The sequence below is a fragment of the Canis lupus genome, chromosome 5 (assembly GCF_011100685.1).
Source record: "Canis lupus familiaris isolate Mischka breed German Shepherd chromosome 5, alternate assembly UU_Cfam_GSD_1.0, whole genome shotgun sequence".
NCBI lineage: Eukaryota > Metazoa > Chordata > Mammalia > Carnivora > Canidae > Canis > Canis lupus.
The window spans coordinates 35,812,324-35,837,338 of NC_049226.1; the positions used below are offsets into that span (position 1 = coordinate 35,812,324).

The window sequence follows — 25,015 nt, forward strand, 5'->3', positions numbered from 1 at the left end:
GGTTCTTGTCTCTAAAAGCTCATTTTTCCATTCAGCATAGTCATGAGCCTATTGGTTGAGTGTCTCCAGTTTGGTCCACTCCTGGCCCATCAGAGAACCGTACTTTATACTACTCTTGTGATTGGGCGGGGCCAGGAGACCAGTTCTGGCACATGTGTTGTGAGTAGCAGTGTCTTACTTCCAGGCTCGAGTGTTTGATTACAAGACCCCTCTTTTCCCTCTGCTGTGGCGCCAGCAGTTTGAGTCCCTGCGAGGCAGATGTACAGACTCTCTAGTGCCACCCCTTTACCAACCCACAGTAGCTATGTAGCATGCACGAGGAATAAACCTGTGTTTTGGGAGATGCCTGGGTGGCTCAGTGGTTGAGCATCTGCCTTTGGCTCGGGGTGTGATTTCTCAGGGTCCTGGGATCGAGTCCTGCATCGGGCTCCCTGCAAGGAGCCTGCATCCCCCTCTACCTATGTCTGCGTGTCTTTCATGAATAAATGAATAAAATCTTTAAAACAAAACAAAACAAAAACTTGTATCATCGGGAGTCACTGAGCTTTGGAGGGGATGCGATTCAAACCCTCCTTACCGATGTGTCTTTGGACAGAAGATGAAGGAGCAGAGAGGAAGAGGGTGTGGAGGCTGCCCCTAGAGGGGCCGTGGTTCTGGCTTACAGCCGGCTAGTGTGAGGGCATGGCAGGCACTCACCTTCACCTCAGTTACCTGGGCCCCACAGTGCCTGCATCCTGGCAGCCTTCTATTTCTGAGCACAACTGGCTAAAATCAGGACCAGAGGGAGCAACGGCATGACTCACATGCAGGGTAAGAACCCCGCCACCTCATTCGCTCTGGACTCTCCTTGCTTTGGAACAGCAAAGAGCACGAACAGAGCCCAAGCAGTGTTATCCCTTTCTGAGCCTGATCTGACACACACAGCTCAGCAAGAGGCTTTTGAAAGAAGCTTAAGTGGAGCAGCATCCTTGTCACCGAGGAGCCTTGGTGGCTGGAGTGGGTATTTGCTAAGCTAGTTTCTGCTCAGCTGGGGACTGGTAGACCCAAGGTTGCGTGTCAAGGTTTGGAACAATTTAGGGAGGGTCCCAAGCATAGATTAGTATGCATCACAAACGTCATGGCCCCATTGCGCTCTTCCACTGGGAGGTGCGGTTGGCTTCTCTTATGCTGCCTGGGTCTCCAACACAGTAGCTGGTTCCTCTGGCTGTGGGCACCTCTCTTCTGCCTTCCATACCTTGAGGAGTTGCAGCCTGGCTTAAAGCTGCTCACTTGCACAAATCCTGGATGGACGTGGGTCCCTTGGTAGGCTGCCGTGTCCACGTAGATGACAGCAGGACCCCCCTTGTGGCTCTTCCCTGTTAACGGACACCTCCCCCCCTTTACATAAGGTTGTGTGGCTACATCAGACTTTGCTCAAAGATCAGAGTATATCAAGTGAGTCAGAGAAGTAGCACATTAAGTTATGTACTGAGTCTAGTTTTCTCTTGGTCCAAGGGAAAAGCATCCTTCCTAAGGGAGGAACATTTTGCACAGTATGGGTTCCTAATTTTGCCTCTTTGTTTTCAAGTGTAAGATTATTTTAGGAGTTATTTCTTCTTTAAGCTTCCACCCTGTGAATTTCTTCAGGAGACCCCACAGCCGGATTGATGTTACCCGAGAGCTATTCCCTCTTCTGCTCCATGCAGCGGCAAATTTCCTTAAGCCCAAATTATTCAGTCTACAGACACACCAGAGCTTGGGGCTGGGACTCTAGCATCATCTTCCAAGGTGGATTTAGGTACTTTAACTAAACAAGCAAACAAACAAACAACCAGAGTAGCTCCTCCTTGGCCTCATCTACATTGTCAGTTTCCATCCATGATCCATTTGAAGAACTGCTTCTGTTGACAAATTCAATTGAAACATCACTACCATGTCCAACCACTCTTGCTCCTCCTTTGATAGATGGAGCAAACTGGTTTGAAATGCCTTGCCACCCAGAGTGCCCTTCAGGAACTCTGGGATCCTAAAAGCAGATTTGCTTGTAAGAAAGAACAAAATGATCGAAGTTCTTTCATGAGGATGGACATTAAAGGTCAGAGAAGAGAGGATGAATAAAGGTTCTGTGGTGGTGAAAGGATGGTCCATTGAGAAGATGCTGAAAGAATGGGAAGTTAAGCTAGATTCCTGTGACTTCACACCTGTGCAGAGGGTGGGCTCTGCTGTTGGCTGTGGGCAGTGCGCCTGGGATCAGAGGCAAGGTGGATGCCTGCTCAGAGACAGTGCAAAGGGAACCCTTAGGTAGACATCCCAAATGTACAGTTATCTGTAAGTTCTGGTTTGCTGCCCAATGTTCATGTTGAGCCTACCTCACAGAGAATCCTGTATGAGAGGCTAAAGTCTAATGAACCACAGGCCTGGATACCACCTGAACCCTAGAGTCACCGCATCTGAAATACATATTATCTACAGAAAATTGTGTCTATTACAGTGGTTTAGCTTCAAGCAAGGAAAACCCACCTTGCCTAACCTAAGTAGAGAAGGAATTTATTGGAAGGACATCGGGTAGGTAATAAAAACAGATGAGAGAAACCCAATCATCAACTGATGGATGGATAAATTAAATGTACTATATCCATACAACGGAATTGTATCCAGTTACAAAAGGAGTGGAAGGTTGATCCATGTTACAATAGGGAACAGAGTTTAAAAACATGATGCAAAGTGAAAAAAGCCAGTGGCAGAAGACCACATTTTGAGTGATTCCATTCATAAGAAATGTCCAAAAGAGGCAAATCTGTAGAGACAGAACATAGGGTAGTGCATGCCTACGGCTGGAGGGCTCGGGAGAAATGGAGAGTGATTGCAAATGGGTACAGAGTTTCTTTTTTGCAATGATGAAAATGTTCTAAAATTGATTGTGGTGATGGTTGCAGAATTCTGTGAATATACGAAAAATCAAGGAGTTGTATATTGCAAATGGGTGAATTATATAGTATGTGAATTATATTTCAATAAGGCTGTAATATATTTTTTAAAAGATTATATTTAGAAAACCTTTTAAAAAATATAAAAGAGGAGGATGGAGATCCTGGCTGAGAAATACTCAAGACTCAAGACCCCCTAGAGGGTGCCTCCCATGGACTGAATGACCTTCAGCCATTCTTGTCCTTATGTTCACTTACTCCACTCAAAACACAAGCTCAAGAGAGCATAGTTTTTAAAAGATATTTTAAAATGTATTTATTCATGAGAGACATACAGAGAGAGGCAGAGACACAGGCAGAGGGAGAAGCAGGCTCCCTGCAGGGAACCCAATGCAGGACTCGATCCCAGGACTGCGGGGTCACAACCTGACCCAAAGGCAAATGCTCAACCACTGAGCTACCCAGGGGCCCCTCTTTCACAGATTTTAAAGATTGAAACAGTTGGAGGCTGTTGAAGAGGGATTATTATGGAGTGAATGCGTCCTTCCAAATTCACACATCAAAGTCCAAACCCTCAGTGTCATGATACTTTTTGTGAGGCTCTGGGAAGATGTTTAGGGTTAGATGAGGTCATGAGGGTGGGACCCTAGTCTTATAAGGGTTAGCACCCTTAATAAGACATGAGAGAACTCATTCTGTCTCTTTCCTGTGTGTACTGAAAAGAGGTCACATGAGCACACAGCAAGATGGCAGCCACCTACAAGCCAAGTGAAGAGGCCTTAGGATATGACACCTACCTTGCTGGAAGGTAGGCTTTCCCTTGTGAGAAATAAATCCTTGTTATTCAAGCCTCAGACTTATACAGGCACTGAGTCACACCTATTTTAGACTTTGGAAGAAACTAATGGAGTTGTAAGATTTAACTTTCAACTTAGTTGTTACCATCGTTGGAAATCTGGCCTTTCCAACCATGAGATCAAACTCACAGATGGCTATTGGTGTAATGACCACCACCCAACTAAAGCTAACAGTCCTGGGAGAAAATTCACCTCCTGTGTACAATACACATGTGGCTACAGAGTGGCTACCTTTGATTTTTCCCCTGAAAGGAGGGTCTTGGCTTCGGGGAGGTTATTCCAAGGAAGCAATAGTGAGGGGCAGGAAGACAAGAGAAGAAAAGAGAACAGCTAATAGAGGGTTGCACTGTCAGGTGCTACTGCAGACGGCAGGGGGTTGATTAAGATGACATCTCTGCAAAGTACCCAGAATTGTCAACTGAAAGGATGAGGCTGCTGGGTGACCTATCCACTGGCTTTTATCTCCTGTTGGCCAAGGATTGTCCCAGAACCATGTACCCCCCCACCCTTCCAGGCTGCCATTGGGCGAAAACTAAGAATTCCTAGGGGCTTGGAGACTTAGCATGAGTCTACACTTGCGAGGAACTATCCTCCATAACTGTGCCTGAAACCAGAGGTAGAATGTCACAAGTGTCAGCTGCCCTGGCTTAGCATTTTTCTTTTGTGGTAACACATTTCCTTTGTTCTACATCTTCAGTTCAAGCTGATGGTGATAGACTTTTCTAATCCATGAGCATACTTGGCATGGCAGGATGGATTTCTTCGTTGGCCAAATAGGTGGATTCACCAAATGAGTCCTTTTCTCCTGGCCCCAGATGCACTCCACTCCATGTGCTTGCCTGTTGTTTTAAACACCGGTGTGTCACATTATCTCCCTTACTCACTTTCTGATTGTGTGAGTGAGTCCTTAAACCTCCAGGTCCTTAGGAGCAGGTGGATGTGGTTTGCAGAGCAACCAACAGGGCCTTGACAGTGGCTCTGAGATATTGGAGCTGACACTGCTGAAGGTGGGGCTGGTGATGATAAGATTGGAAATTGCCATAAATGACTCTTGTCATTTGTTAAGTGATGTCACTTATTATGGTGACGTTTGAACCTTGCAGGTTGGGCCAGGGTGGATGAAGATTCCTGCCATACTTACTTGCCACCTTTTCTGCAAAGTTTTCTCACCATGCACTGCTCCCTAAGGGCATCCCTGCATCGCCAATCTCCATGGTCTTTGTTTAATTACTAGCTAATTCATTAATAAGTGATGTGTTTTGGCCTAAGCATTATTTTCACCAACTGTTTTGTCCCTCACCATTCTCTAGACATCAAGGGATGTTTAAAAACCTAGAGTGTGTTGGGATGCCTGGGTGGCTCAGTTGGTTGAGCATCTGACCCTTGACTTCGGCTCAGATCATGATCTCAGGGTGGTGAGATCGAGTCCAGCATTGGACTCTGTACCTGGTAGGGAGTCTGCTTGAGATTCTCTCTCCTTCTCCCTCTGCTCCTCCCCCTGCTCATATGCGTACTCTATCTCTAAAATAAAGAATAAATCTTCTTAAAAATTAATAAAAAGAAACTAGGCTGTGCCATTAGTAACTATATTAAGTCTGCTCGGGCTGCCATAACAAAATTGCAAACACTGGTGGTTTAAACAAAAATTAATTTGCTTACAATTCTAGAGTCTGGAAAGCCAAGATCAAGGCGCCAGCTGGATAGGATGGGTGTCTGGTTAGAGCTCTCTTCCTGGCGGGCGGTCAGCAGTCTTCTGGCTCTGTCCTCACGTGGCCTCTCCTCTGTGGATGTACCCAGGGAGAGAAAGGGCTCTGGTGTCTCTTCCTCTTCCTATATGGAAGTCGGGTGCCTGCCCCACCCTATGACCTCATTCAGCCTATATTACCTCCTTCCAAGTAAAGCTCCTTCTCCAGATATAGTCACATTGGTCCCTGAAAGTGAGTCAAATCTAGCCCATTGTTTTCCAACAAGATTAATAGCCTCTTTGAAATAGAATTAGTTTGTTACATATGCTTATGACTAAGGACCGAATTATGTCACCGCAGAAGTCCTATATGGTCAGCTAACCCTGAGCTGAGGATTCAAGGCCAGGTGAGGGAAGCAGGGAAGGAAATATGAAAATCTCAGCAAAGTCTCAAGGACTGGTCTCACAGGGACCCTGGGGTGTTCATTACTCCTAGAGCAGTGCTGGCCTGGAGGCTGGGCTTTGCTACTTCTGGACCTGGCAGTGGTTGGCTAAGGGCTTGGTTGGGGCTGGAGGGGCGTGTAAATTTTCAGACATTTCCAGTCCTCTGCACCCAAGAAAATCCTTCCAAGAAGAGAGGTGAGTATGTCCGTTGGAGGCAAGAACAGGCTTCGCATGGGGGACAGGTGCACAGGAGGCGTGGAGGGGACCCAAGGGGTCCAGGTGGACCGTCGGCAGTGCCCGATGCTGAGCTCCAAGAAGAGTACAGAGCACCTCAGGGTGGACACACTGCCAGCGGAGGAGCCAGTGTTCTGGGCAGCGGCACTCCTGACCACGCCCGGCTGAAGGCACACGTTGTTTGCTTGCTTTTCTCCTTCCCAAAGAGAACACAGGCAACGCTAGGAGTCAGCAGTGGCGAGCCACAGACTTCATGCGTACACACTCCCAAGACTAGAGGCCTCTTAGATCCCCAGAAAATTAAAGAAAATTGTGCGCAATGGAGTCCCGCATACCCGTGCTGGATCCTGAATCTCCCAACTTGCTAATTGTGTGGCTTTAGACAAGAGACATTGTCACATGGGCTGAGTCACCGGGTCCAGCTAATCCTGAATGTCATCTATAGGATGGGTGTGACATAAATAAAGCTGCGGGGAAATTATCCTGCACCTACCTAGGAGCATTCAACAAGCACGAGTTCCTCCTTCCACCCTCGGCTTCACTCCCTTCTGAGCAATCGCTTCTGGAAACAGCTGAAGGCAACTCTGCCTCCTTCTGTCTCTCTTTTGGTTTCAAGTTTTTTGCTCCCTGGGGAGAAAGGGTTTTATGGTCTGATGACAGCTGGAAAGCCTTCCAGATTTTCTGGTTCTTTACTGAGAAGATAGATTCACCTTATTTGGTGATTCAGACATTCTTGTACTTTGCTGAAGGGAAGGGAAAGACAGCGGGGCAGAGGATGGTGAGGCGTGCATCCCAACTGCACAGGAGACAGCTAGATGGCCCTCTCTCACTCACTCACTCATTCATTCATTCATTCTTTCATTCCATATTTATCAAGTACCTGCTTAGTGCTGAGCAAGAAACCAGAAAGACCAGGACTGGGGTCCTGCCCTACAGACATTTCTCTCATTGAGGAGCTATGAAAAAGAGAAAAAGAGGTGCAGAGCTACAAGGCTGACCGGTGGGAACTCGAAGCTAGTGTTTGCTATGTCACAATTTGCACTGAACTCTGGTCAACAGCTACTACGGTCCAGTGACTTCTGTGGGGTTCTCTGAGAGGAGGAGGGATACGGGAGAAGGATACGATTTGTAGCAAGTGAGCCCACCAGCCCTTGGTCCCTGCTGGCCAGTGCCCCCACCCTTCCCCTGCCTTCTCTGGGCATTCTAGCAGCTCTGGTGCAAATGCAGGAGCAGGGTGGCCTGGTAGAGAACACGGCTCTGGATTTGGATCTTAATGGCCTTGGGGCAATTGATGTATATGGTACTGGCTCACCTCCCTCCTGCAGGTTGCAATAAGCTGGCTGTCTAAGCAGCGGTTTGCTCAGTGATGCTGGGTGTGGGTAACACGGAGCAGATGCCTGAGATAGGGCAGCAGCCCCCCAGTGAATGGTGGTTCCTTGGTTAATCTTAAGGCCACTCCTGCTGCTGCCTCTGCTGTCCTAGCTATTTCCGAGACCCAGATGTTGCTCTACTGCAAGCCTGGGAGGGAGGAGGCTGGATAGGATGCTCAGGTCTGGAGATACAGGGCCACTCAGTGGGAAAGGATAGAAGGGGAAAGACTCGGTGATGTCCAGAGGTCAGCAGCAGAAAATGAGAGAGGAGGAGAGCCCACCACCACCTTCTCACCAAGCTTCCACTGCTTCTGATGAATGCAGGTGTTCCTCCCTCCCTGAGATCCTCCCCAGGTCCTCTGCTGGCAGGAGCCCAGATTCAAGGTTCTTGAGGAGCCTCTCACAGGCTACCTTGCTTGAAATACCTCACGCTACCCCTGAGAGGCAGAGCTCAAAAGAGATCATAGTGATGGAAGGTGTGAGGGTCTCTCCTGCCAAAGAGGTATCAGAAATCCTTTAAAAATGGGCCTACCTAGAACCGTCGGAGACAGGAACATCTTTGGGACTCTGGCAGACAAAAGGTTTGAAACTACCTAAGCTGCACTCAGGTGAGGCAGGCCACCTCACCAGGAGTCAGGTGTTCATCCGTGGATGAGCCAGAGCTCGAGCCCACGGAGACCCCAGGGAGGGGCGGCATTACAGATTTTGAGTCACTTCTGATTTGAGTCTCCAGGAATAGTAAAGAACAGGAAAAACAAACAAACAAAAAACCGAACACCTAAAGTTACTCTCCAAAATACTCTGCAGAGTGGATGTGTACATGGTGGAGTGGTGGGATGCCCAAAGTGTCATCGTGAACTTGAATTTCAACCCCAAAATATATTCACGGCCACCCTCCATCCGTATGTGAGACATTTCTCCCTACGTTAAGCTGGCATATATCCAGCACCCTGCCACCTGTTCACACTACCTCCTTTGGGTGGACTGTGACAGCTGTGGCTGGTCCCCCGATGAATGCCACAGGCCCGGCACTGGAGGACACAGACTAGAAACTTCTAAGGGAGGCTTCTGCGGGCCGCGAGCAGGCCTGAGGCCAGCTCACCTTTGCAGAACCACAGAACACTGGAGGCCTTTTGTTCCTAACAAGGACTCCTTGGAGGTGGACCAGGGACAAAGCCAGAATGCAGAAACTGCAGAAACTTCTAGAAGGTCTCCCTGGGTATGTGTGGGGTGGGGGGGCCTTTCTTCCCCTGTTTGCCCCCTTTCTGGGCCTAGAGTGTCATCTCCAGCACCATCATAACCCTCAGAACCTTGGTACCAGGCTTCGGGGCTGCCCACCAGCATTTTGGCATTGGAAGCTCAGAACACTGCCAGGTCTCCGTACAGCTTTCCCTGTTTTATAGCTAAAGAGATGGAGAGTCACGTCCAGGTCACATGGATGGGGCCTGACCTCGGGGCAGCCAGCAAGGAATCATCCTGCCCTGGAGCAGCCTGGACCTGCCTCACTAGAACCTGCCTTCCAGCAGAGTCTCTCACGTTTCTGGCTCTTTCCTTGCCCATGTGTCCCCTGCTTCCCGCTGGAAACCTCGCTGTCCCCAGAGCTCTGCTCCTGAGACACTAGCAGAAGAAACACCACCATGGAGAGCAGAGGCTCTGAGTCTTGAGTTCTTGTAGCAGCTCAGCCTTCATCAGCTGCGTGACCTTTGCAGATGTACTTAACCTCTCTGAGCCTCGTTTTCTGCACCTGCCAATGGGGCCACTGACAATACCACCCTCAGAAAGACAGTCTTTGGGGTTAAATAAAATAAGACATAAAATGTTTAGCCCGGTGTTGCGCATGTGCGCGCACGCGCGCGCGCGCACACACACACACACACACACACACACAGGTCACTGGTACTGCCCATGCTAAAAGAGTCCAGGAATGGGAGTTGGGCTTTGGATGGGACCCTCCAATAGACAGAGCTCCCACACCCCCACCCCAGGGGTGCTGGGACGGGGCCCCGGGGACAGGAGTCTGCGGGGTACTGTGGGTCCCAGGCAGCGTGGCAGTGCCAGGATCAGATGAACCGAGTGTCCAGTGTAATAATGTGTCACCTGTCACCTGCAGCCTGTCTTTCAGCCGGGCTCCTGCTCATTAGCACTTTCACCCACGTGCCTGCAAGGAAGGGGGTGGGAGCAGAGGTAGGGCAACATCCTGTCCCATCCTGGCACTTCTTGGGGGGAAAAGAAAGCCAATAACTAGCTCAAGGTCAGGTTGAAGTTGGAGGACTTGAGATTACGCCGAACTCTGCGCACTCCCTCCTCCACAGTCTTAGGTATTTGAGCAGAGGCTGCATTTGGCAGCTTGGAAACATGTGCTTGGCCCAACCTAAGAAGCTGTGTCTTCAGGAGTCTTGAAGGACACCCTGGGATATGAAGAGTTTCCTTCTGCTTGCAAGTGTCTGAGCCCCCCAGATAAGGGCTGCAGCTCTTGGCACAAAGCACGCAGCCAGGAGTTTGCACCCCTTCAGCTCCACCCATTTATTATGTCTGCTTTGACTTGCCCATCTCAGAAATGGGCAGCCAGTGTGATGCCCTTTGCCCGGAGAGGGGGATCACATATTCGTAGGCATTCATCACTCAGCATCACTCTGCAAATGCTTACTGAGCCTTACACTGTGTAGGTACCAGGCACGGCTAACAATGGGAGCATTAGAACTAATAATACTGCCCCTCCTCTCACTGGTAGTAATAGTTAATATGAGCTAGCTGGGGCACCAGGGTGGCTCAGTGGTTGAGCATCTGCCTTCAGCTCAGGGCGTGATCCCAGGGTCCTGGGATCTAGTCCCGCATCAGGCTCCCAGCAAGGAGCCTGCTTCTCCCTCTCCTTGTGTCTCTGCCTCTCTCCCTGTGTCTCTCACGAATAAATAAATAAAGTCTTTAAAACAAAATATGAGCTAGCTATTCGCTAAGTGGTTGCTCGGTGTGTCAGGCCTCCCATCCTACCCTTATAAGGTGGAGGCTATTATTATGTCTATTTTATAGGAAAAGAAACCAAAGCACATAAAGTGTATGCAGCTTGCCTGGTAGTCTGGGGCGATTCTCAGCCATGATAACAATTGCAACGAAATATTATTTGTGCTGCAACAGAAGCAATAATAGGATAAAATTGTTGAGACCTGAAAGAATGTCAGTTCAGGTAGGTAGGGGAGGGTCAGGTCAAGAAAGGTCACGAGGTCCGAAACACTTGAACCAGACAGGGAAGCGCATTTTCCTTCTGTAAAGGATCTGTGACATCGTACCCCATACGGGACAAGTAAAAAATGGGAAATAAAAGGGAGTAGAAAAGTCTAGATCAGAAAAGGAAGGAGAATCTCTTTCACAGTCAGTGCCGAGAGCGATGGGCATCTCTCGGGACAACTGACACAAGCGCCCCAAGAGCCGGGGGCAAGAGCAAGCCCTACCACAAGAAGCGGAAGCATGAGCTGGGACGTCCCGTGGCCAATACTAAGATTGGCCCCCACCACATACACACAATTCAAGTCCGGGGAGGCAATAAGAAGTATCGAGCCTTGAGGCTAGATGTGGGGAACCTCTCCTGGGGCTCGGAGTGTTGTACACACAAAACAAGGATTATCGATGTTGTCTATAATGCATCCGACAATGAACTGGTCCGCACCAAGACCCTGGTGAAGAACTGTATCGTGCACATTGACAGCACACTGTACTGACAGTGATACGAGTCCCACTGTGCACTGCCCCTGGGACGCAGGAAGGGGGCCAAGCTGACACCCGAGGAGGAAGAGATTTTAAATAAAAAAATCATCAAAGAAAATTCAGAAGTATGATGAAAGGAAAAAGAATTCCAAAATCAGCAGTCTTCTGGAGGAGCAGTTCCAGCAGGGCAAGCTTCTCGCATGCATCGCTTCGAGACCAAGGCAGTGTGGCCGTGCAGATGGCTATGTGCTAGAGGGCAGGGAGCTGGAGTTCTATCTCAGGAAAATCAAAGCCCCAGAAAGGCAAATAAATCTTCTCTCTTCGGTCATGTAATAAAGGTGTTTATTGTTCAAAAAAGAAAAAAGAAAAGAAAAGAAAAGGAAGAAGAAAATTAAGTTTTTGTCTCTTTTTTCCTGTAACCATATTTCATGAAAATAGCCATAAAGAATTTTCTTTTTCTGTTACCATATTTCATGAAAACGGCCCATGGGTAATACAGTACACAGGAACGCCGTCTCAAGGGGTTATGGAAGCAATCCCCGTGACACTGCTGGTCCTCCAGAGCAGTCCAAACAGAGGGAGGTCTGCAGGGGATCCCTCGTTACCTGGGAGCCAGGAGGGATGGGTGCTGTGGATGCAGATGCTCTGGACCCAAACAAAACAAAAATCACAATGATGATAAAAACAAAAACAAAAACTGAACTCCAAATCTAAAGTTACCACAAGAGAAGCTTCTAGCTGCAGGCGTAAATCTGGGTGGAGCTTCTCAAACACAGCCCTAGGAGGCTTACGCCAAGGGAAGAAGCAGCAGAGGTTTACAATTCTCAGGAGAAATAAGAGGCAGTCAGAAAGCAGTTGATATAATAATATAATACTGCCCCTCCCCTCACTGGTAGTAATAGTTAATACAAGCTAGCTGGGGCACCGGGTGGCTCAGTGAGGGGAAGGGTGTATATATATATACACACATCTGGTTATTTGGAAGATAGAGCCTTACCAGTTCCACGGAGGAGTCCGTGACTTTCTTGGTATCCAATTCTAAGATCACTTCATTGCATGGTGCAGCTGAGTTATTAGAAGGCAGGGTGTGACAGTTTTATAGAAAATGCAAGTGTTGAGAGGTGGTTTTATTTTTTTTTAAGATTTTATTTATTTATTTGGGAGAGAGAGAGAGAGCACAAGCAGGGGGAGAGGGAGAAGCAGGCTCTCTACTGAGCAGGGAGGCCCTCGTGGGGCTCAATCCCAGGACCCTAGGATCATGACCTGAGCCAAAGGCAGACGCTTCACCAACTGAGCCACCCAGGCCCCCCTGCAGAGGTGATTTTAAAACAACTTTTAAAAAATGGTCTTTAATAAAGCTGAAAGTGTAATGCTTAAAAAAAAAAAAAAAAAAAAAAAAACAACTCAGTGGAAGTATTTAGGAGAGAATCAGCATAGTCTTTAACTGTCCTGAAGTAAGAGCTGTAGTTGCATGCAAAAGAATCGCTACACACACTCACACACACACCTTTGCAAAATAACTCTGATTAATTTGATAGTAATATGTTTTAGCGATGCAGATATGCCAGTGTTCGTCTAATATATTAAATCCTAATTACACGACAGTGTTGCTTTGTGTTTGGTTTTGTCCTCGGCCATGGGACATTTACTGTTTGTAAAAATTCAGGTGCACTCATGAAATAGTGCTTGAGTGCCTACTGTGTGCCAGGCACGAGGCTAAGTGCTGGTGGTGCAGAGGTATGAGAGCACTGTCCTTGATCTCGAAGAGCCCAAGGGCTCGGGGAGCTGGTACCGATAGATTGACAAGGAGGGCTATAACATGGTAAGCAGTGGAAGTCTACAATTTTTTTTTTTTTTAGATTTTATTTATGTATTCGTGAGAGACACAGAAAGAGAGGCAGAGACACAGGCAGAAGGAGAAGCAGGCTCCCTGCAGAGAGCCCAGTGCAGGACTCAAATCCGGGACCCCAGGATCACCACCTGAGCCCAAGGCAGATGCTCAACCACTGAGCCACCCAGGTGCCCCCAGACCAAGCTTCTTAAGGGAGATGACCAATGGGGTGAGGTTTGAAAGATGGGCAGGCTTTGGTCAAGCTGAGGAAAGGCGGGGAAGCAGGGAGAGTGATGCATGCAGAGGCAAGAGCATGAGCGTAGGCCAAAGCATTGTGCTTGGATGGAACCATGCATCAGCAGACTGGTGGTGGCCACACGAATCTGGCCACTTGATAAAAATGCATAGAAAAATACACACATGCACACCCTCCATCCACACTGGGACTGTTTTCGAAGACAAAGACTTGAAGCCTTGAGAGGTACCTAGACCCAGCAGCAGCCCCCAATTCCAGCATGTTCATGTTAATTACTGTGCCTCTGACCTTTAGAATATAACATTCCTAATCCAGTTCCCCAACACTCCTCCCCAGAAAGGCCACTGTCAGCAAAAACATTCTCAGGCAAATATTGAATGAGAAGAAATTACAGCAGACGGGTGAAGCTGAAATCCATATGTGGGCAGAAGTGTGGGAGATGTAGTGCCCTGTTGTGTCCAGTCTAGGAAGCAGGCCAGTGTTCTCTTCCTTTTGTCTAGATGTTTCTGACCGGCAGCCTGATCCAGCCTCTCCTGACCCAGCTTCCCTGATGTGGTGCTCAGGATGTTTCTCATCTTGTGTTTGCTGTTGTGATCTCATGCAAATCACTTGAGTTCTGAACTGCGGGTTCCTGGTCTGAAAACAAGACTAATAGGTGCCTGCTAGTCTCCTATAGCTGAGGGAGACTCCAGTGAGATCTGGCTTCTGGAATCTTCTTGCTTCTTCCAGGTGACTCTCCGAAGAAGCAGGTGCTTCCAGTCTTGACAATGGGATCTTGCTCCTGTGGAGACTCTATAGGAGTCTTGGAGCCCAGTCTTCTCTCAAACCAGGCACCATCGTGCTTTTTCCAAAGGAAGTGAAGCCATTCGGTTTGCCTCCGTAACAATGACCTGTTTTCAGATGTAAATAAGGCCACAGGCATGATAAACAATACACATTTCAGCACAGACACACACACACAAAAATGGTGTCAAGGTGACATTTGGAACCAGAGTGACCTACAGCATTTACAGCTTTCTGAGGAGAAGGCCTCTCAGTAAAAGGCAATATCCTCAGAAATTTAGGGCTGGGCTAATTCAGCCAATGTGGGGCAATTGTCTCGTTCCCAGAATACTCTGGAGAAAGTGGTGTAATCTGTGGGAATAATGAACAGTTGAATATTTCAGCTTAATGGCTGCTGACCTCAGAGAAGACCCCCCACTGCTCCCCCAAACAGGCTGAATGGAACCTGGGAATGAAGCCACCTTCCTTGAGTTAACACAAATCTCTTAATGCCAGACTCATTAACAGCTCGCCCCACTCCAGCCTCTGCAGGGTTGGTTTTGTGGGTTGGATTTTTCTTTTTTTTTTTTTTCCTCCCTCTAAACCTTTCCAGAGAGGAGGCAGGCATTTCATATTTCTTCGTATTTGGTATCCTGGCTCGTTTGACAGATTTCCTCCTCAGTCCTCTGTGATGGATTCCCAAAAGTCACTTTGGCAACATGTCCTCCAATGAGTTTTCCTTCTTCCCCTTTTCTTGCACTCTGAATCCACGTGTTTCACGGCTGGCACGTTCTGCTGCCGATGGACGTGGCCTGTGGTGGGCGAGGGGGCACGTTGGGATGTTGCAGAGCTGATAAACCAGCAGAAGGCTTATCAAACAAGAATAGCCAGGGGCAGTGAACTCGGGCAGCCCTGTGATTCTGGTGACTGTCACTTTCCAATGACACTTCATGTTCTCTGATGTGACTGTTGTTGGAGTTGGTGTGCCAGGGCACACAATGCAACTCTAATAACTGCCTCATTCATAAGCGACCTGGGAGCAGAAGGAAAAAAAAAGAGTAGCAGAAGGGGGACCTCATAATTTATGGCATCCCTCCTAAGCAACGGGGACCTTGCCTACAGTATTTTATTTAGTGCCTGAAAGTACTCTTTGATTGTCCTAGTAAAGAGATGAGGAGAGGGGGAGCTCCCAAAAGATGAGTCCTCTCAGGGCAGCGAGACTCTGCCTCCACCAAAACACACTCTGCACGTCATGCCTGAGCCTTCTTCTGACTGTCTTGAATTCTGTGACTGGAGTCTCTGCTTTGTGTCCCACCAGGATTACTGTTTTGGGGGACACTGTGCAATATACAAAAACAAGATTCCTTCTACTGAGAAGTTTATAGTCAGGCTCTTTGGAAAGAGAAAAGAGGGCATGTGGGTGGCTCAGTGGAAAGAGAGAGGATATACAGGAAGAGAAGTGACAGCTAGTGTTTACTGCGTCCCTGCCTGCGTCCCTGCCTGCGTCTTGAATGTCAGGCACTTTTCCTGTATTATTTTGTCCAGATTACACAATGATCCCTTCTGGTAGGAATTAGGCATTAGCATCTATATATATATATATATATATATATATATATATATTTTTTTTTTTTTTTTTTTTTCGTGAGAAAACGGGAACTCAGGGTTAGGTCACTTCCCAAATGTTGTATAGCTAATGCCTGGCTGGACCCGGGCTTCTTGTTAGTTAAACTGTGATGCCTAAGGATGGCAGAATTAATTAAACCAAGCACCAAAGCCCCCTTAGGCCACAAGAAGATAGTGGTTGAGACTTTTTGGAGGGGATGAGATCGGATGTGGGGTAGACAGGGGGAGAAATAGACTGGACATTTCATGAGGGGGCACCTGGCTGGCTCAGTTGGTAGAGCATGCAACTCTTGATCTTGAGGTTGTGAGTTCGAACCCCACGTTGGGTGGAGAGATTACTTAAAAATAAAATCTTTTTTTTTTTTTTAAGATTTTGCTTATTTATTCATGAGAGACACAGAGAGAGAGGCTGAGACACAGGCAGAGGGAGAAGCAGGCTCCATGCAGGAAGCCCAATGCAGGACTCAATCTCAAGGCCCTAGGATCATGACCTGAGCCAAAGGCAGACACTCAACTGCTGAGCCACTCAGGCATCCTAAAAATAAAATCTTTAAAAAAAAAGGAAAGAAAGGCATGAGTAAAGCCTACATCTGTTATGTACTAGTCACCTTAAATGGTCAAAGTCTCTAAAAGGACTCTTAGAACAGTTTTATTACTGGGTAAGGAGGTAACACAGCAATAGCTGGAGAAGGATATGCATTTAAAGGGACTTGCGGGTCTCAAGTACAGGCTAACACACAGGAAGCCCATTACCCCCAGGTCTTGAAGCACCACTAGCGCACATGCAAAACATCCAGGTGCCAGGAAGCCCAAGTCTGTTCATGGTGGGGGCCTCTCTATAGTGAGCCAGTCATATAGGTGCACCGTACTATGTGACCAGCCTTAGCCATTGAAACCACACGTCTACCCCCAGCCTGTACTAAAGACAGTTACCAATTATAATTCCAATTATTATTACTAAACAATGCTGGCAGGCTAATGCATCCTTATCCACAATAGCTCACGGGCCCCTGGTTAGAGAACATCATTAACCTTTAGTGAACACATCCCACAGTGTTGGCCGAGGGTCAGTAGCTCTGGAGAGAAGCATGTGTTCAATCCAGGGCCATGATGTTAACCCATACATGAGAGGTGGAAACGCCCACGGGCAGTAGAGTGACCATCCAGGAGATGGGCCAGATGTGGCACTAAGGCTGGGCAACCCGAAGCTGGTCTGAGATGCACTGACCATTGCAGGCCCCTGATGAGCAACGAGCTGGGTGAAAGCTGAGTTTCCTTGAGCTCATGGCCTCTAAGAAGAGGCAAGACTGGATCCAAGGATGTGTTAGTGGGCTCTGATAGCAACGATCCAGTCATATGGTCTCGAGTCAAGGTGGTAAGAAGTGGGACATAGAGAAAAGGTGACAGATCATGAAGTTTCACTTATGGGATAGAACAGAGTCATCAAAAATCTTAGGTGTTGGTGAGGGAAAGCATGACAGTGGCAGGTGGCAGAAAGCAGGGTGTTTGGAAACAACTGGGTGGAGAGAAGGATTATTTTAGTTTAGGACGAAGTCCAAAATGTATATGGGCACTGAGGTAGACGATCTGTAGGAAGTTGAGGGAGAAGTTAAGAACAGAAACAGAGGCCTGGGAAGACTTCATTACAGCGATCAGGGTAAAGAAACGGTGGGTCTTGTGGGAGGAGGGAGTGGGGGTGGAAAGACCACAGAAGAGGAGACAAAATGGGAAGGAGGAGCATCTTAGTCTCCTCCGGCTGCTGTAACAAAGTGCCACACGCTGTGGCGTGAACTACAGATTTCTTGAGTCATTGTTCTAGAAGTCTCCAGACCTGGGCTCCTTCTGAGGCTCTGAGGGAAGATCGGATCCCTACCTGTGTCTTAGTTTCTGGTGACCGCCAGCTGTCTCATCCTTCCTTGGCTTGTAGACATGCCACAGGCCTCTCTGCCTCCCTCCTCCCTTGGTCTTCTCTCCAATGACTCTCTTCCTTCTTAGGAGGCACCCATCATGTTGGACCAAGGACCCACCCTACTGCATGATGACCTTGTCTTAACTAATTACACCCCTACAACCCTCCTTCCAGATCAGCTAACGGGTGTCCAGGCTTCAACATGTCTTTTGAGGGGAGCAGAATTCATCCACAACGAAGAGTATTACAATAAAAGTCAACCAAGAACTAAAATATAGGGAGACAAGGGGACCACACTCCGAGAGGAGAAATTTGGAGAAAGGATCATTGTCGAAGTGGTTGTAGAAATCTGCTGCAATGCCCGATGCTTTTCTGCCGGATAGACTAGGAGCCCCATAAGACCTGAGTGATGTTGGGGGAGACAAAAAAATAGGCAAGACTGTGGGGCCAGCCTCTTTCCTCCTCATTCTCCCCACCTATCCCTCCTCCCCCTCCTCACTCTCTCCTCTTCTTCCTCTTCCTTCCCTCCCTCTCCCCTCTTCCTCCCTCTCCTCTTCCCCCTCCTCTTCCTCTCCTATCCTCTCCTCTTCCTCCTTCTCTCCTCTTCTACTCCTCCCTGTTGACTCCCTGTCCTCCTCCCCTCCGCCCCCTCCTCATCCTCTTGTCTTCTTCCTCCTCCCCTCTTCCTCCCTCTCCTCCCCCTTGTACCTCTCCTCATGCTCTCCTTTTCTTCCTCCTCTCCTCCTCTCCTCCTCCCTTCCCCCTTCTCCTCCCCCTCCTCATCCTCTCTTCTTCCTCTTCCTGCCCCCCCTTCCTTCTCCTCTTCTTCTTCCTCTCCCTCTCCTCATCCTCTCATCTTCTTCCTCCTCCTCCCATCCTCCTCCCTATTCTGCTCCTCTTCTCTACTTCCTCCCTCTCCTCCTCCCCCATCCCCTCTCTTCCTTCTCCACTTCCTCCCCACCCTCAGTCTGGCTCTAGGTCTCCCGGAAACACTGAATTTTCCAGGGACCTGAGAGCACAGGCTGGCCTCAGCATTCATTTCCTCCCAGCCCTTCCTTTCCTCTGGTGATGACTCCCGAATCTATGCTAATAATATTGGCGAGGGCCAGAGATCCTCAGAGGCAGCCCCAAGCAGAGGGAGACCTGGCATGGGGGGCAGCAGATGACCAGCTGGGGACACCCAAAGCTCACTTGCCAGGCAGGCTGACCCTACGGGGGTGGCGGCCACAGAGCAGAGCAGACCCTCAGTGACAGGGAGCTGGGGCAGCAGCTTCAGGGAGGTCAGGTTCTGCTGTGTCCCCAGCCCTCACTCCTGCCCCCGATTCCTCCCCATCAAACAGTTCACTCTCCCCTCCCATAGACCCTCAGAGGGACAGAGGAGCTCCCTTGCTGCCCAGCCAACCTGCCTTGGAGCTTCATTCTGACCTGACTCTAAACCAGAAGTTTCAGCATTGAGCCATAGCTTCCCGTCTCCCTGCTGCTGCCACCATCCTCCTCACCTCCAAACGTAGTACAGCCACACACAGAAGTTTCCGTTTCTGCCCCCTTGCTTTTTTTTTCTTTTCCCTTTTCTATTCCAAAACACGTGTCAAGTGTATTTTTAAATTTACATGCGTTGAAATTGGCTTTCAGTGGAGGCGTTGCTGGAAACCTACTCCACGATAAGAGGGAAGGGACGATTAAGTCACACAGCAGTGAGGATGACCCTCGAAGGCATTCTGTGGAGGGGGAGAGGCCAGGCTCCAAAGGTTCATACTCACAATTCCTCTAATAGGACATTCTGGAAAAGTTGAAGCTGCAGGGACACAGGGCAGATCAATGACTGCCAGGGCTTAAGGGTTCATATGAATCCCGGTGTGTTTTATGCTGATTTGCCCACTGAAGACCATTTAGGCTATAAGTCTTTATTTGGACAGGTTTTCATTTCTCCTGGATAAATACCTAGGCGTGAGATTCCTGGGTCATCTGGTATATTTCTTTTCTTTTCTTTTTTTTTTTTTTAAGATTTTATTTATTTATTTATGAGAGACAGAGAGAGAGAGAGAGACAGAGAAAGAGACAGAGACAGAGGCAGAGGGAGAAGCAGGCTCCCTGTGGGAAGCCCGATGTGGGACTCGATCCCAAGACCCACTGAGCCACCCAGGTCGTATATTTCTGGTATATTTTTGTTTAATTTTGTAAGTCAAGCCAGTAACTTCTTTCGGCTGGTAGAAATTAATAATTAGCCGAACTGTTTTCCCGAGTGGCTGCCATCCATTTGACATTTGAAGCCAAAACCTAGAAATGGTTCATATCACTGTCTCTCCTGAGGTCCCACGCTCACCTCCTTGGTGAGTCTTTCGCGTCCACACTGTAGCTTCCAAGGGCCCACGTCTGTCCATTTTTGCTGCCACCACCTTGACAGAAGTCACTGTTAGGTCTTGCAGAGCGGCCCACTCAGGTCCCACATTCTCTCTGCCCTCTCCCCCTACCACCCATTCCCCATAGAGTGGCCAAGGTGATTCTTTTAAGACATTTCTCTGATCAGATGACTCCCCTAGCTCAAGCCTGCCATCAGCAACCCACTGCACTGGGGATGTCCCATTACACTTTGCCTTCAGAGGTCCTGGTGATCTGGCCTCCTTGCCTACATCTCCCCCCATGCACTCCCTCTATTGCAGTGGGCTGGCTTCTCTGAGTTCCAGACGACCCAAGAGCTCGCCCACCTCAGGACCTGCGCACACACTGCCCCTGTGTGCAATGCTCTTCTCGGAATCCAGCTTCTTTGCACCCTAGTTCAAATGATACCTTCTCAGAGAGCCTTCGTTTCCTTTGTGGCACTTATATGACAGATTGGTTACTTTTGTATCAAATTATAAAAATATCTCTTTTTTAAATTGTATAATTAATTCTATGAATCATAGAAATATTTCTACTTAAAAACCAGTTTACCCATTTGTGATCTCTGTCTTTCCAACAAAAACAGGTGCACTCCCCCTTTTTTAAAGATTTTATTTATTTATTCATAAGAGATGTAGGGAGAAGCAGGCTCCCTGCAGGGAGCCCAATGTGGGACTCGATCCCAAGACCCTGGGATCACACCTTAAGCCGAAGGCAGACGCTCAACCACTGAGCCACCCGGGTGCCCCTAGGCTCTCCTTTAAAGCAGGGAAGCTCATCCCAGCTGTCACTAGCACCTAGGACAGTTCATGGCACATAGTAGGTGATTTAAGACTCTTCAGTGATTGGATAGATGAATAAATGCAAGGATGGCAGCCTATACTGGTGACTTTACTAAAAAGCGAAGGCAGGGGAGCTTGTGGAGATTCGATCTGGGATGACATAGGTTTAGAACCAAATGGGTCTAGGCGCAGAAAACCCCTGCTGCGGTGCCTGGTGCACCCCAGGAACAAGCCGAAAGTCTCAGGTTAAAAAGTGGTATAGGGGAACAAACCAGTGAGAAGGGAGCTTCCACTCTCTCAAGGAGGTCGAATGTCTTCATTCCTTCGGCAGACACTCCCTGAGTCTGCGTGAAGGGAAGTGCGTGCACAAGCAGAGGCATCTTGGTGAACAACATTCCTCACGAGAACAGAGCATGGAAGCTTCACAGCTTGCTCCGAATCAGCCCAGAAATTATGGTTCTTGGGACACCTGGGGGGCTCAGTGGTTGAGCATCTGCCTCTTTCTCAGGGCATGATCCCAGGGTCCTGGGATCGAGTTCTGCATTGGACTCCCCGCAGGGAGTCTGCTTCTCCCTCTGCCTGTGTCTCTGCCTCTCTGTGTGTGTGTGTGTCTCTCATGAATAAATAAATAAAATATATTTTTTAAAAAGGAGCGATGGTTCTTCCCCAACCCCGGACAGCCTCACCTTCCACGGAAACCATGAGAGAGAGCTCCCATTCTGTTCTGGAAGGGTGAACCCCCGCAGCAGAGCACTGTGCATGGTCCTATGTGTGTCTCCAACCATGTACCACTTAGGGAGCCTTCTAGTCATCAGAAAGCTGCTATACGTTCCTCTGCACTCAACACAGTAAACCTCATTTGAAGATAATCTGCGGATCCCCTTCGTCTTAGAGCTAGCTGACCCCACTGTCTCCTGCTGAGCACACAGGAGTGCTGGTTGACAGAGAGATCCAAACACAGAAGGGCCTTCCCTCCCGCCTGCTCACCTCCTCCAGTCTCTAAGACTCTCCCAAGTCTCTTCCCCCTCGGCTAACAATCTCCAACTGGCATGATCCAAAAACCCTTCATAAACATAAACCCATCACTTCACCTTTTCAGTGGTGTTCTTTTTAAAAAAAATAATCATTATTTTTAAAAGATTTTATTTATTTATTTATTTATTTATTTATTTATTTATTTATTTATTTATAACAGACAGAGAGAGAGAGAGAAGGGAAGGAGGGGCAGAGGGAGAGGGAGAAGCAGACTCCTTGCTGAAAGCCCAGGACCCCGAGATCATGACCTGAGCTGAAGGCAGACGCTTAACCCGACAGAGCCACCCAGGCATTCCTCCAGTGGTTATCTTTACTATACCAGTCAGGAAGATGTGATGGTATATGCAGGAGGCATTTACTAAATGGACATTTTTAAAAAGCAGATGAGTGGGAGACAGAACACTGGAAAGAAGAAAGAGAAGATGTAAATGGCATCATGGACCTTGAGAGAACCACTCCCAGAGTGTCATCACATAGGGTCACCCACAGAGGCACCTGCCAATGGGCACCTGCTCGCTGCTGGCCACGGCCCCATGAACACCATCCTTCTTTACAAACCTCAGTGAGCAGAGCGGATCTCAGCCTGGATCCTGCCACAAACTCAGACGAGCCTCTTCCCCTTCTCTGGCTCCTGGTGTCTACATCCCTAAAATGATGAGTGGACAAGACAGTTGGTCTTCACACATTTTATTTCATCGCCCTGGAGCCATGAGGGCTCTGATGAAATTGTCCTCAGAAGCCAGTCCTCAAAGCGAATCGCCTTGAGGATGTACTACTGTGGGAAGTTGGTCCCCACCAGGGTCATGCTGTATCCCTCACTTGCAGTTAAGGCCAGCAAGAGACGGGGTGTGCCTTTAATGTTTTCTTGGGTGCTCTATCTCTGTGATTTTATAAGAACCTGCGAAGCAGGAAAACACCCCCCGATGACCGTAGACAGTTGCACACAAGTGGAAATAATAAAACCCATAATCCCACAGTACAGCCTGGCTGTTGAACTGAGCACTGTGCTCAGGTCTTTCTAGTGGACCCTCAGCTCCTGCCAGCTGTCAATCACCTGCTTCTCTGCCATGAAGCTTCTAGCCCTTTGCTTCCACCTACAATCCCATCCATTTCTCTGCTGTGCCATATGTCCCCTCGATATTGGGAGATTCATAGAAGAAATCAGTTCCCCTGTCTGTTCTAGCTCCATCAAGGGCCTCTCTACAAATCTCTGCCTAATTGAGTATTCATGGTGGACAACTGAATATTTATGATGCCAAAAAAAAAAAAAAACGCTCCATAGGGCCCTGTCTTCTCCCCTCGTCTGCGTGCGGTCTTTGTAATGCACGCAGCCTTCCCTGGTCTGTGGCAGCTGTCCCTTTCACTCATCCCCTATTGCAGTCTCTGTCACTCATCCCTCAGCCATGCACTCCTCCCCTGGGGCTGTTAATCCCACTCAGCAATCCTGCCTTAGTCCACAGGGAGTCTTCCAGAAGAGCCTTTTCTGAATTACACCCCCACCCGTGCAGACCACAGTCACAGCCCTTGTACTGAGGCTTGACAAGTGCAACATCCTCAACAAGACAATGAGGCGTTCATTGGGCCCGTAGCATGCGTTAAGAATTGTCATAAGTTCTTTGCAAGTCTTACCTTGAGTCAAACCAGTGGATTTCTCCAGGGTAATACCAGAACTTTCTCAGGCGTTGTCTCGTGTGTAAGATGGAAAAAATACCTGCCCATCACGTTCTTCCCTAGATGAAATAGTGAGAGGTGGTTGGCCTTGCTAATAAGCTCGTCAGTGGGCCTGGTAAGCAGCCCCCCGCCTCCCGCATTGCAGGCGTTTTGCTTTCCCTCCTCTGTCAGGGAATAAAGAAATATGAATGGCCCAGGAGTGAGCTCTGCACCCCACAGAAACAGACACCAAGGAGGAGCTGTTATTTCTGTGGCGTGCCTGTTGAGCATAGCCGACCGTGCACTAACGAGGATGGATGAGGCTGTGTGCTGGAAAGATCTGTATTCCCAGAGGACGCCGCACCAGGGATGCAAGCAGTCGCCGCAACCTTCAGACTGGACCAAGTCCCCTTGTGTAGGGCTAAAACTATCTTTGTGTCTTTTCTGTTTTTAGATTTATTTATTTTTTAGAAAAAGAGGGAGAGAGAGAATTCTTAAGCAGACTCCCCACTAAGTGTGGAGCCTTCTGCAGGGCTTGATCTCAAGACCCTAAGGTCATGACCTGAACTGAAATCAAGAGTTGGCTGCCCAACAGACTGAGCCACCCAGTTGCATCCACTGGTGAATCTGCTCCATATGTGATGCCTTTTCTTGGCCCACCCTGCTCTCCCAAGAAACAGGATGGCACAACACCACTCCTTGACTTAGCCAGGCTCCATGCACATCTACCATCTACCCTCTGGGTAGCCTTGAGCTGGTCCCCCAACTTCTCTGAGCCCTGACGTCCCACTTGACAGATAGGCATAATCCTGCCCACATTGTTGGGTTGTTGTGGGAACTCAGTGGAGTCGTGGTGCCGAAGACACTGTGAATACCAGGCGAATTCCAATTGTTCATCCGTCACGAAGCCTTACCCTGTCCTACATGGAATTAATCTTGTATTCCTCTGGACTGCCTCCCGAATATTAACGTGTCCTTCTCACCGCGTCTGTCCCCACCTGCCCTGGATTTTGAGGGGTTATGTGCATGTGTCCATTTGCCTGCTAAACATAATCTCAACAGGATGTGGATCTTACTCACCTCCACATTCACCCCCGTGGGTGCACAATGCCTGGCATGTGGTAGATGCTCAGTAAATGCTCAGTGAATGATGGAATGAAAGCCCTCTCTGCCTGGGCTCAGCCTGTGTGTTATCTCTTCTGTGCTACTCAGGATGTGGAGATAAGAGAGAGGGGTTTCTCTTAGGGGTCCACACAACCTAGTCTGGGGGACGGGCTCCTGTTGTACAAGCTGGTGATGCAAGTGAGACATAATGGGAGCAGGAGAGTCTGGATATGAAATACAGAGCTCAACTCGTTCCTTCTCATCATCTGCCTGCATTCAGCCACAGAACCCTTCGAGGGAACTGGACGGAGTCTTTGAAGCAATTGTTTCTTGTCTCTGAAATTGCTTCCTGGTCTTCTGGGCCAGTCTCCCCGAAATGGCTGCAGAGAGCCCCAGCTGTTTAATATCCAGCCTGCTGCTGGGAGTGATTGCTCATCAGATCCCAGAACCCGGATGAGTTCAAGAGGGACCATGGACAGCCCCGGTC

At 48.6% G+C, this 25,015-nt stretch overlaps 1 protein-coding gene and 1 pseudogene across 1 annotated transcript in view; both read left to right on the forward strand.

Moving 5' to 3' along the window:
• The window catches only part of SHISA6 (shisa family member 6), a 278,442-nt gene that overhangs the window by 177,001 nt on the left and 76,426 nt on the right, over window positions 1-25,015 (forward strand). The window lies entirely within an intron of this gene.
• LOC102155175 lies at window positions 10,878-11,527 on the forward strand (annotated as a pseudogene).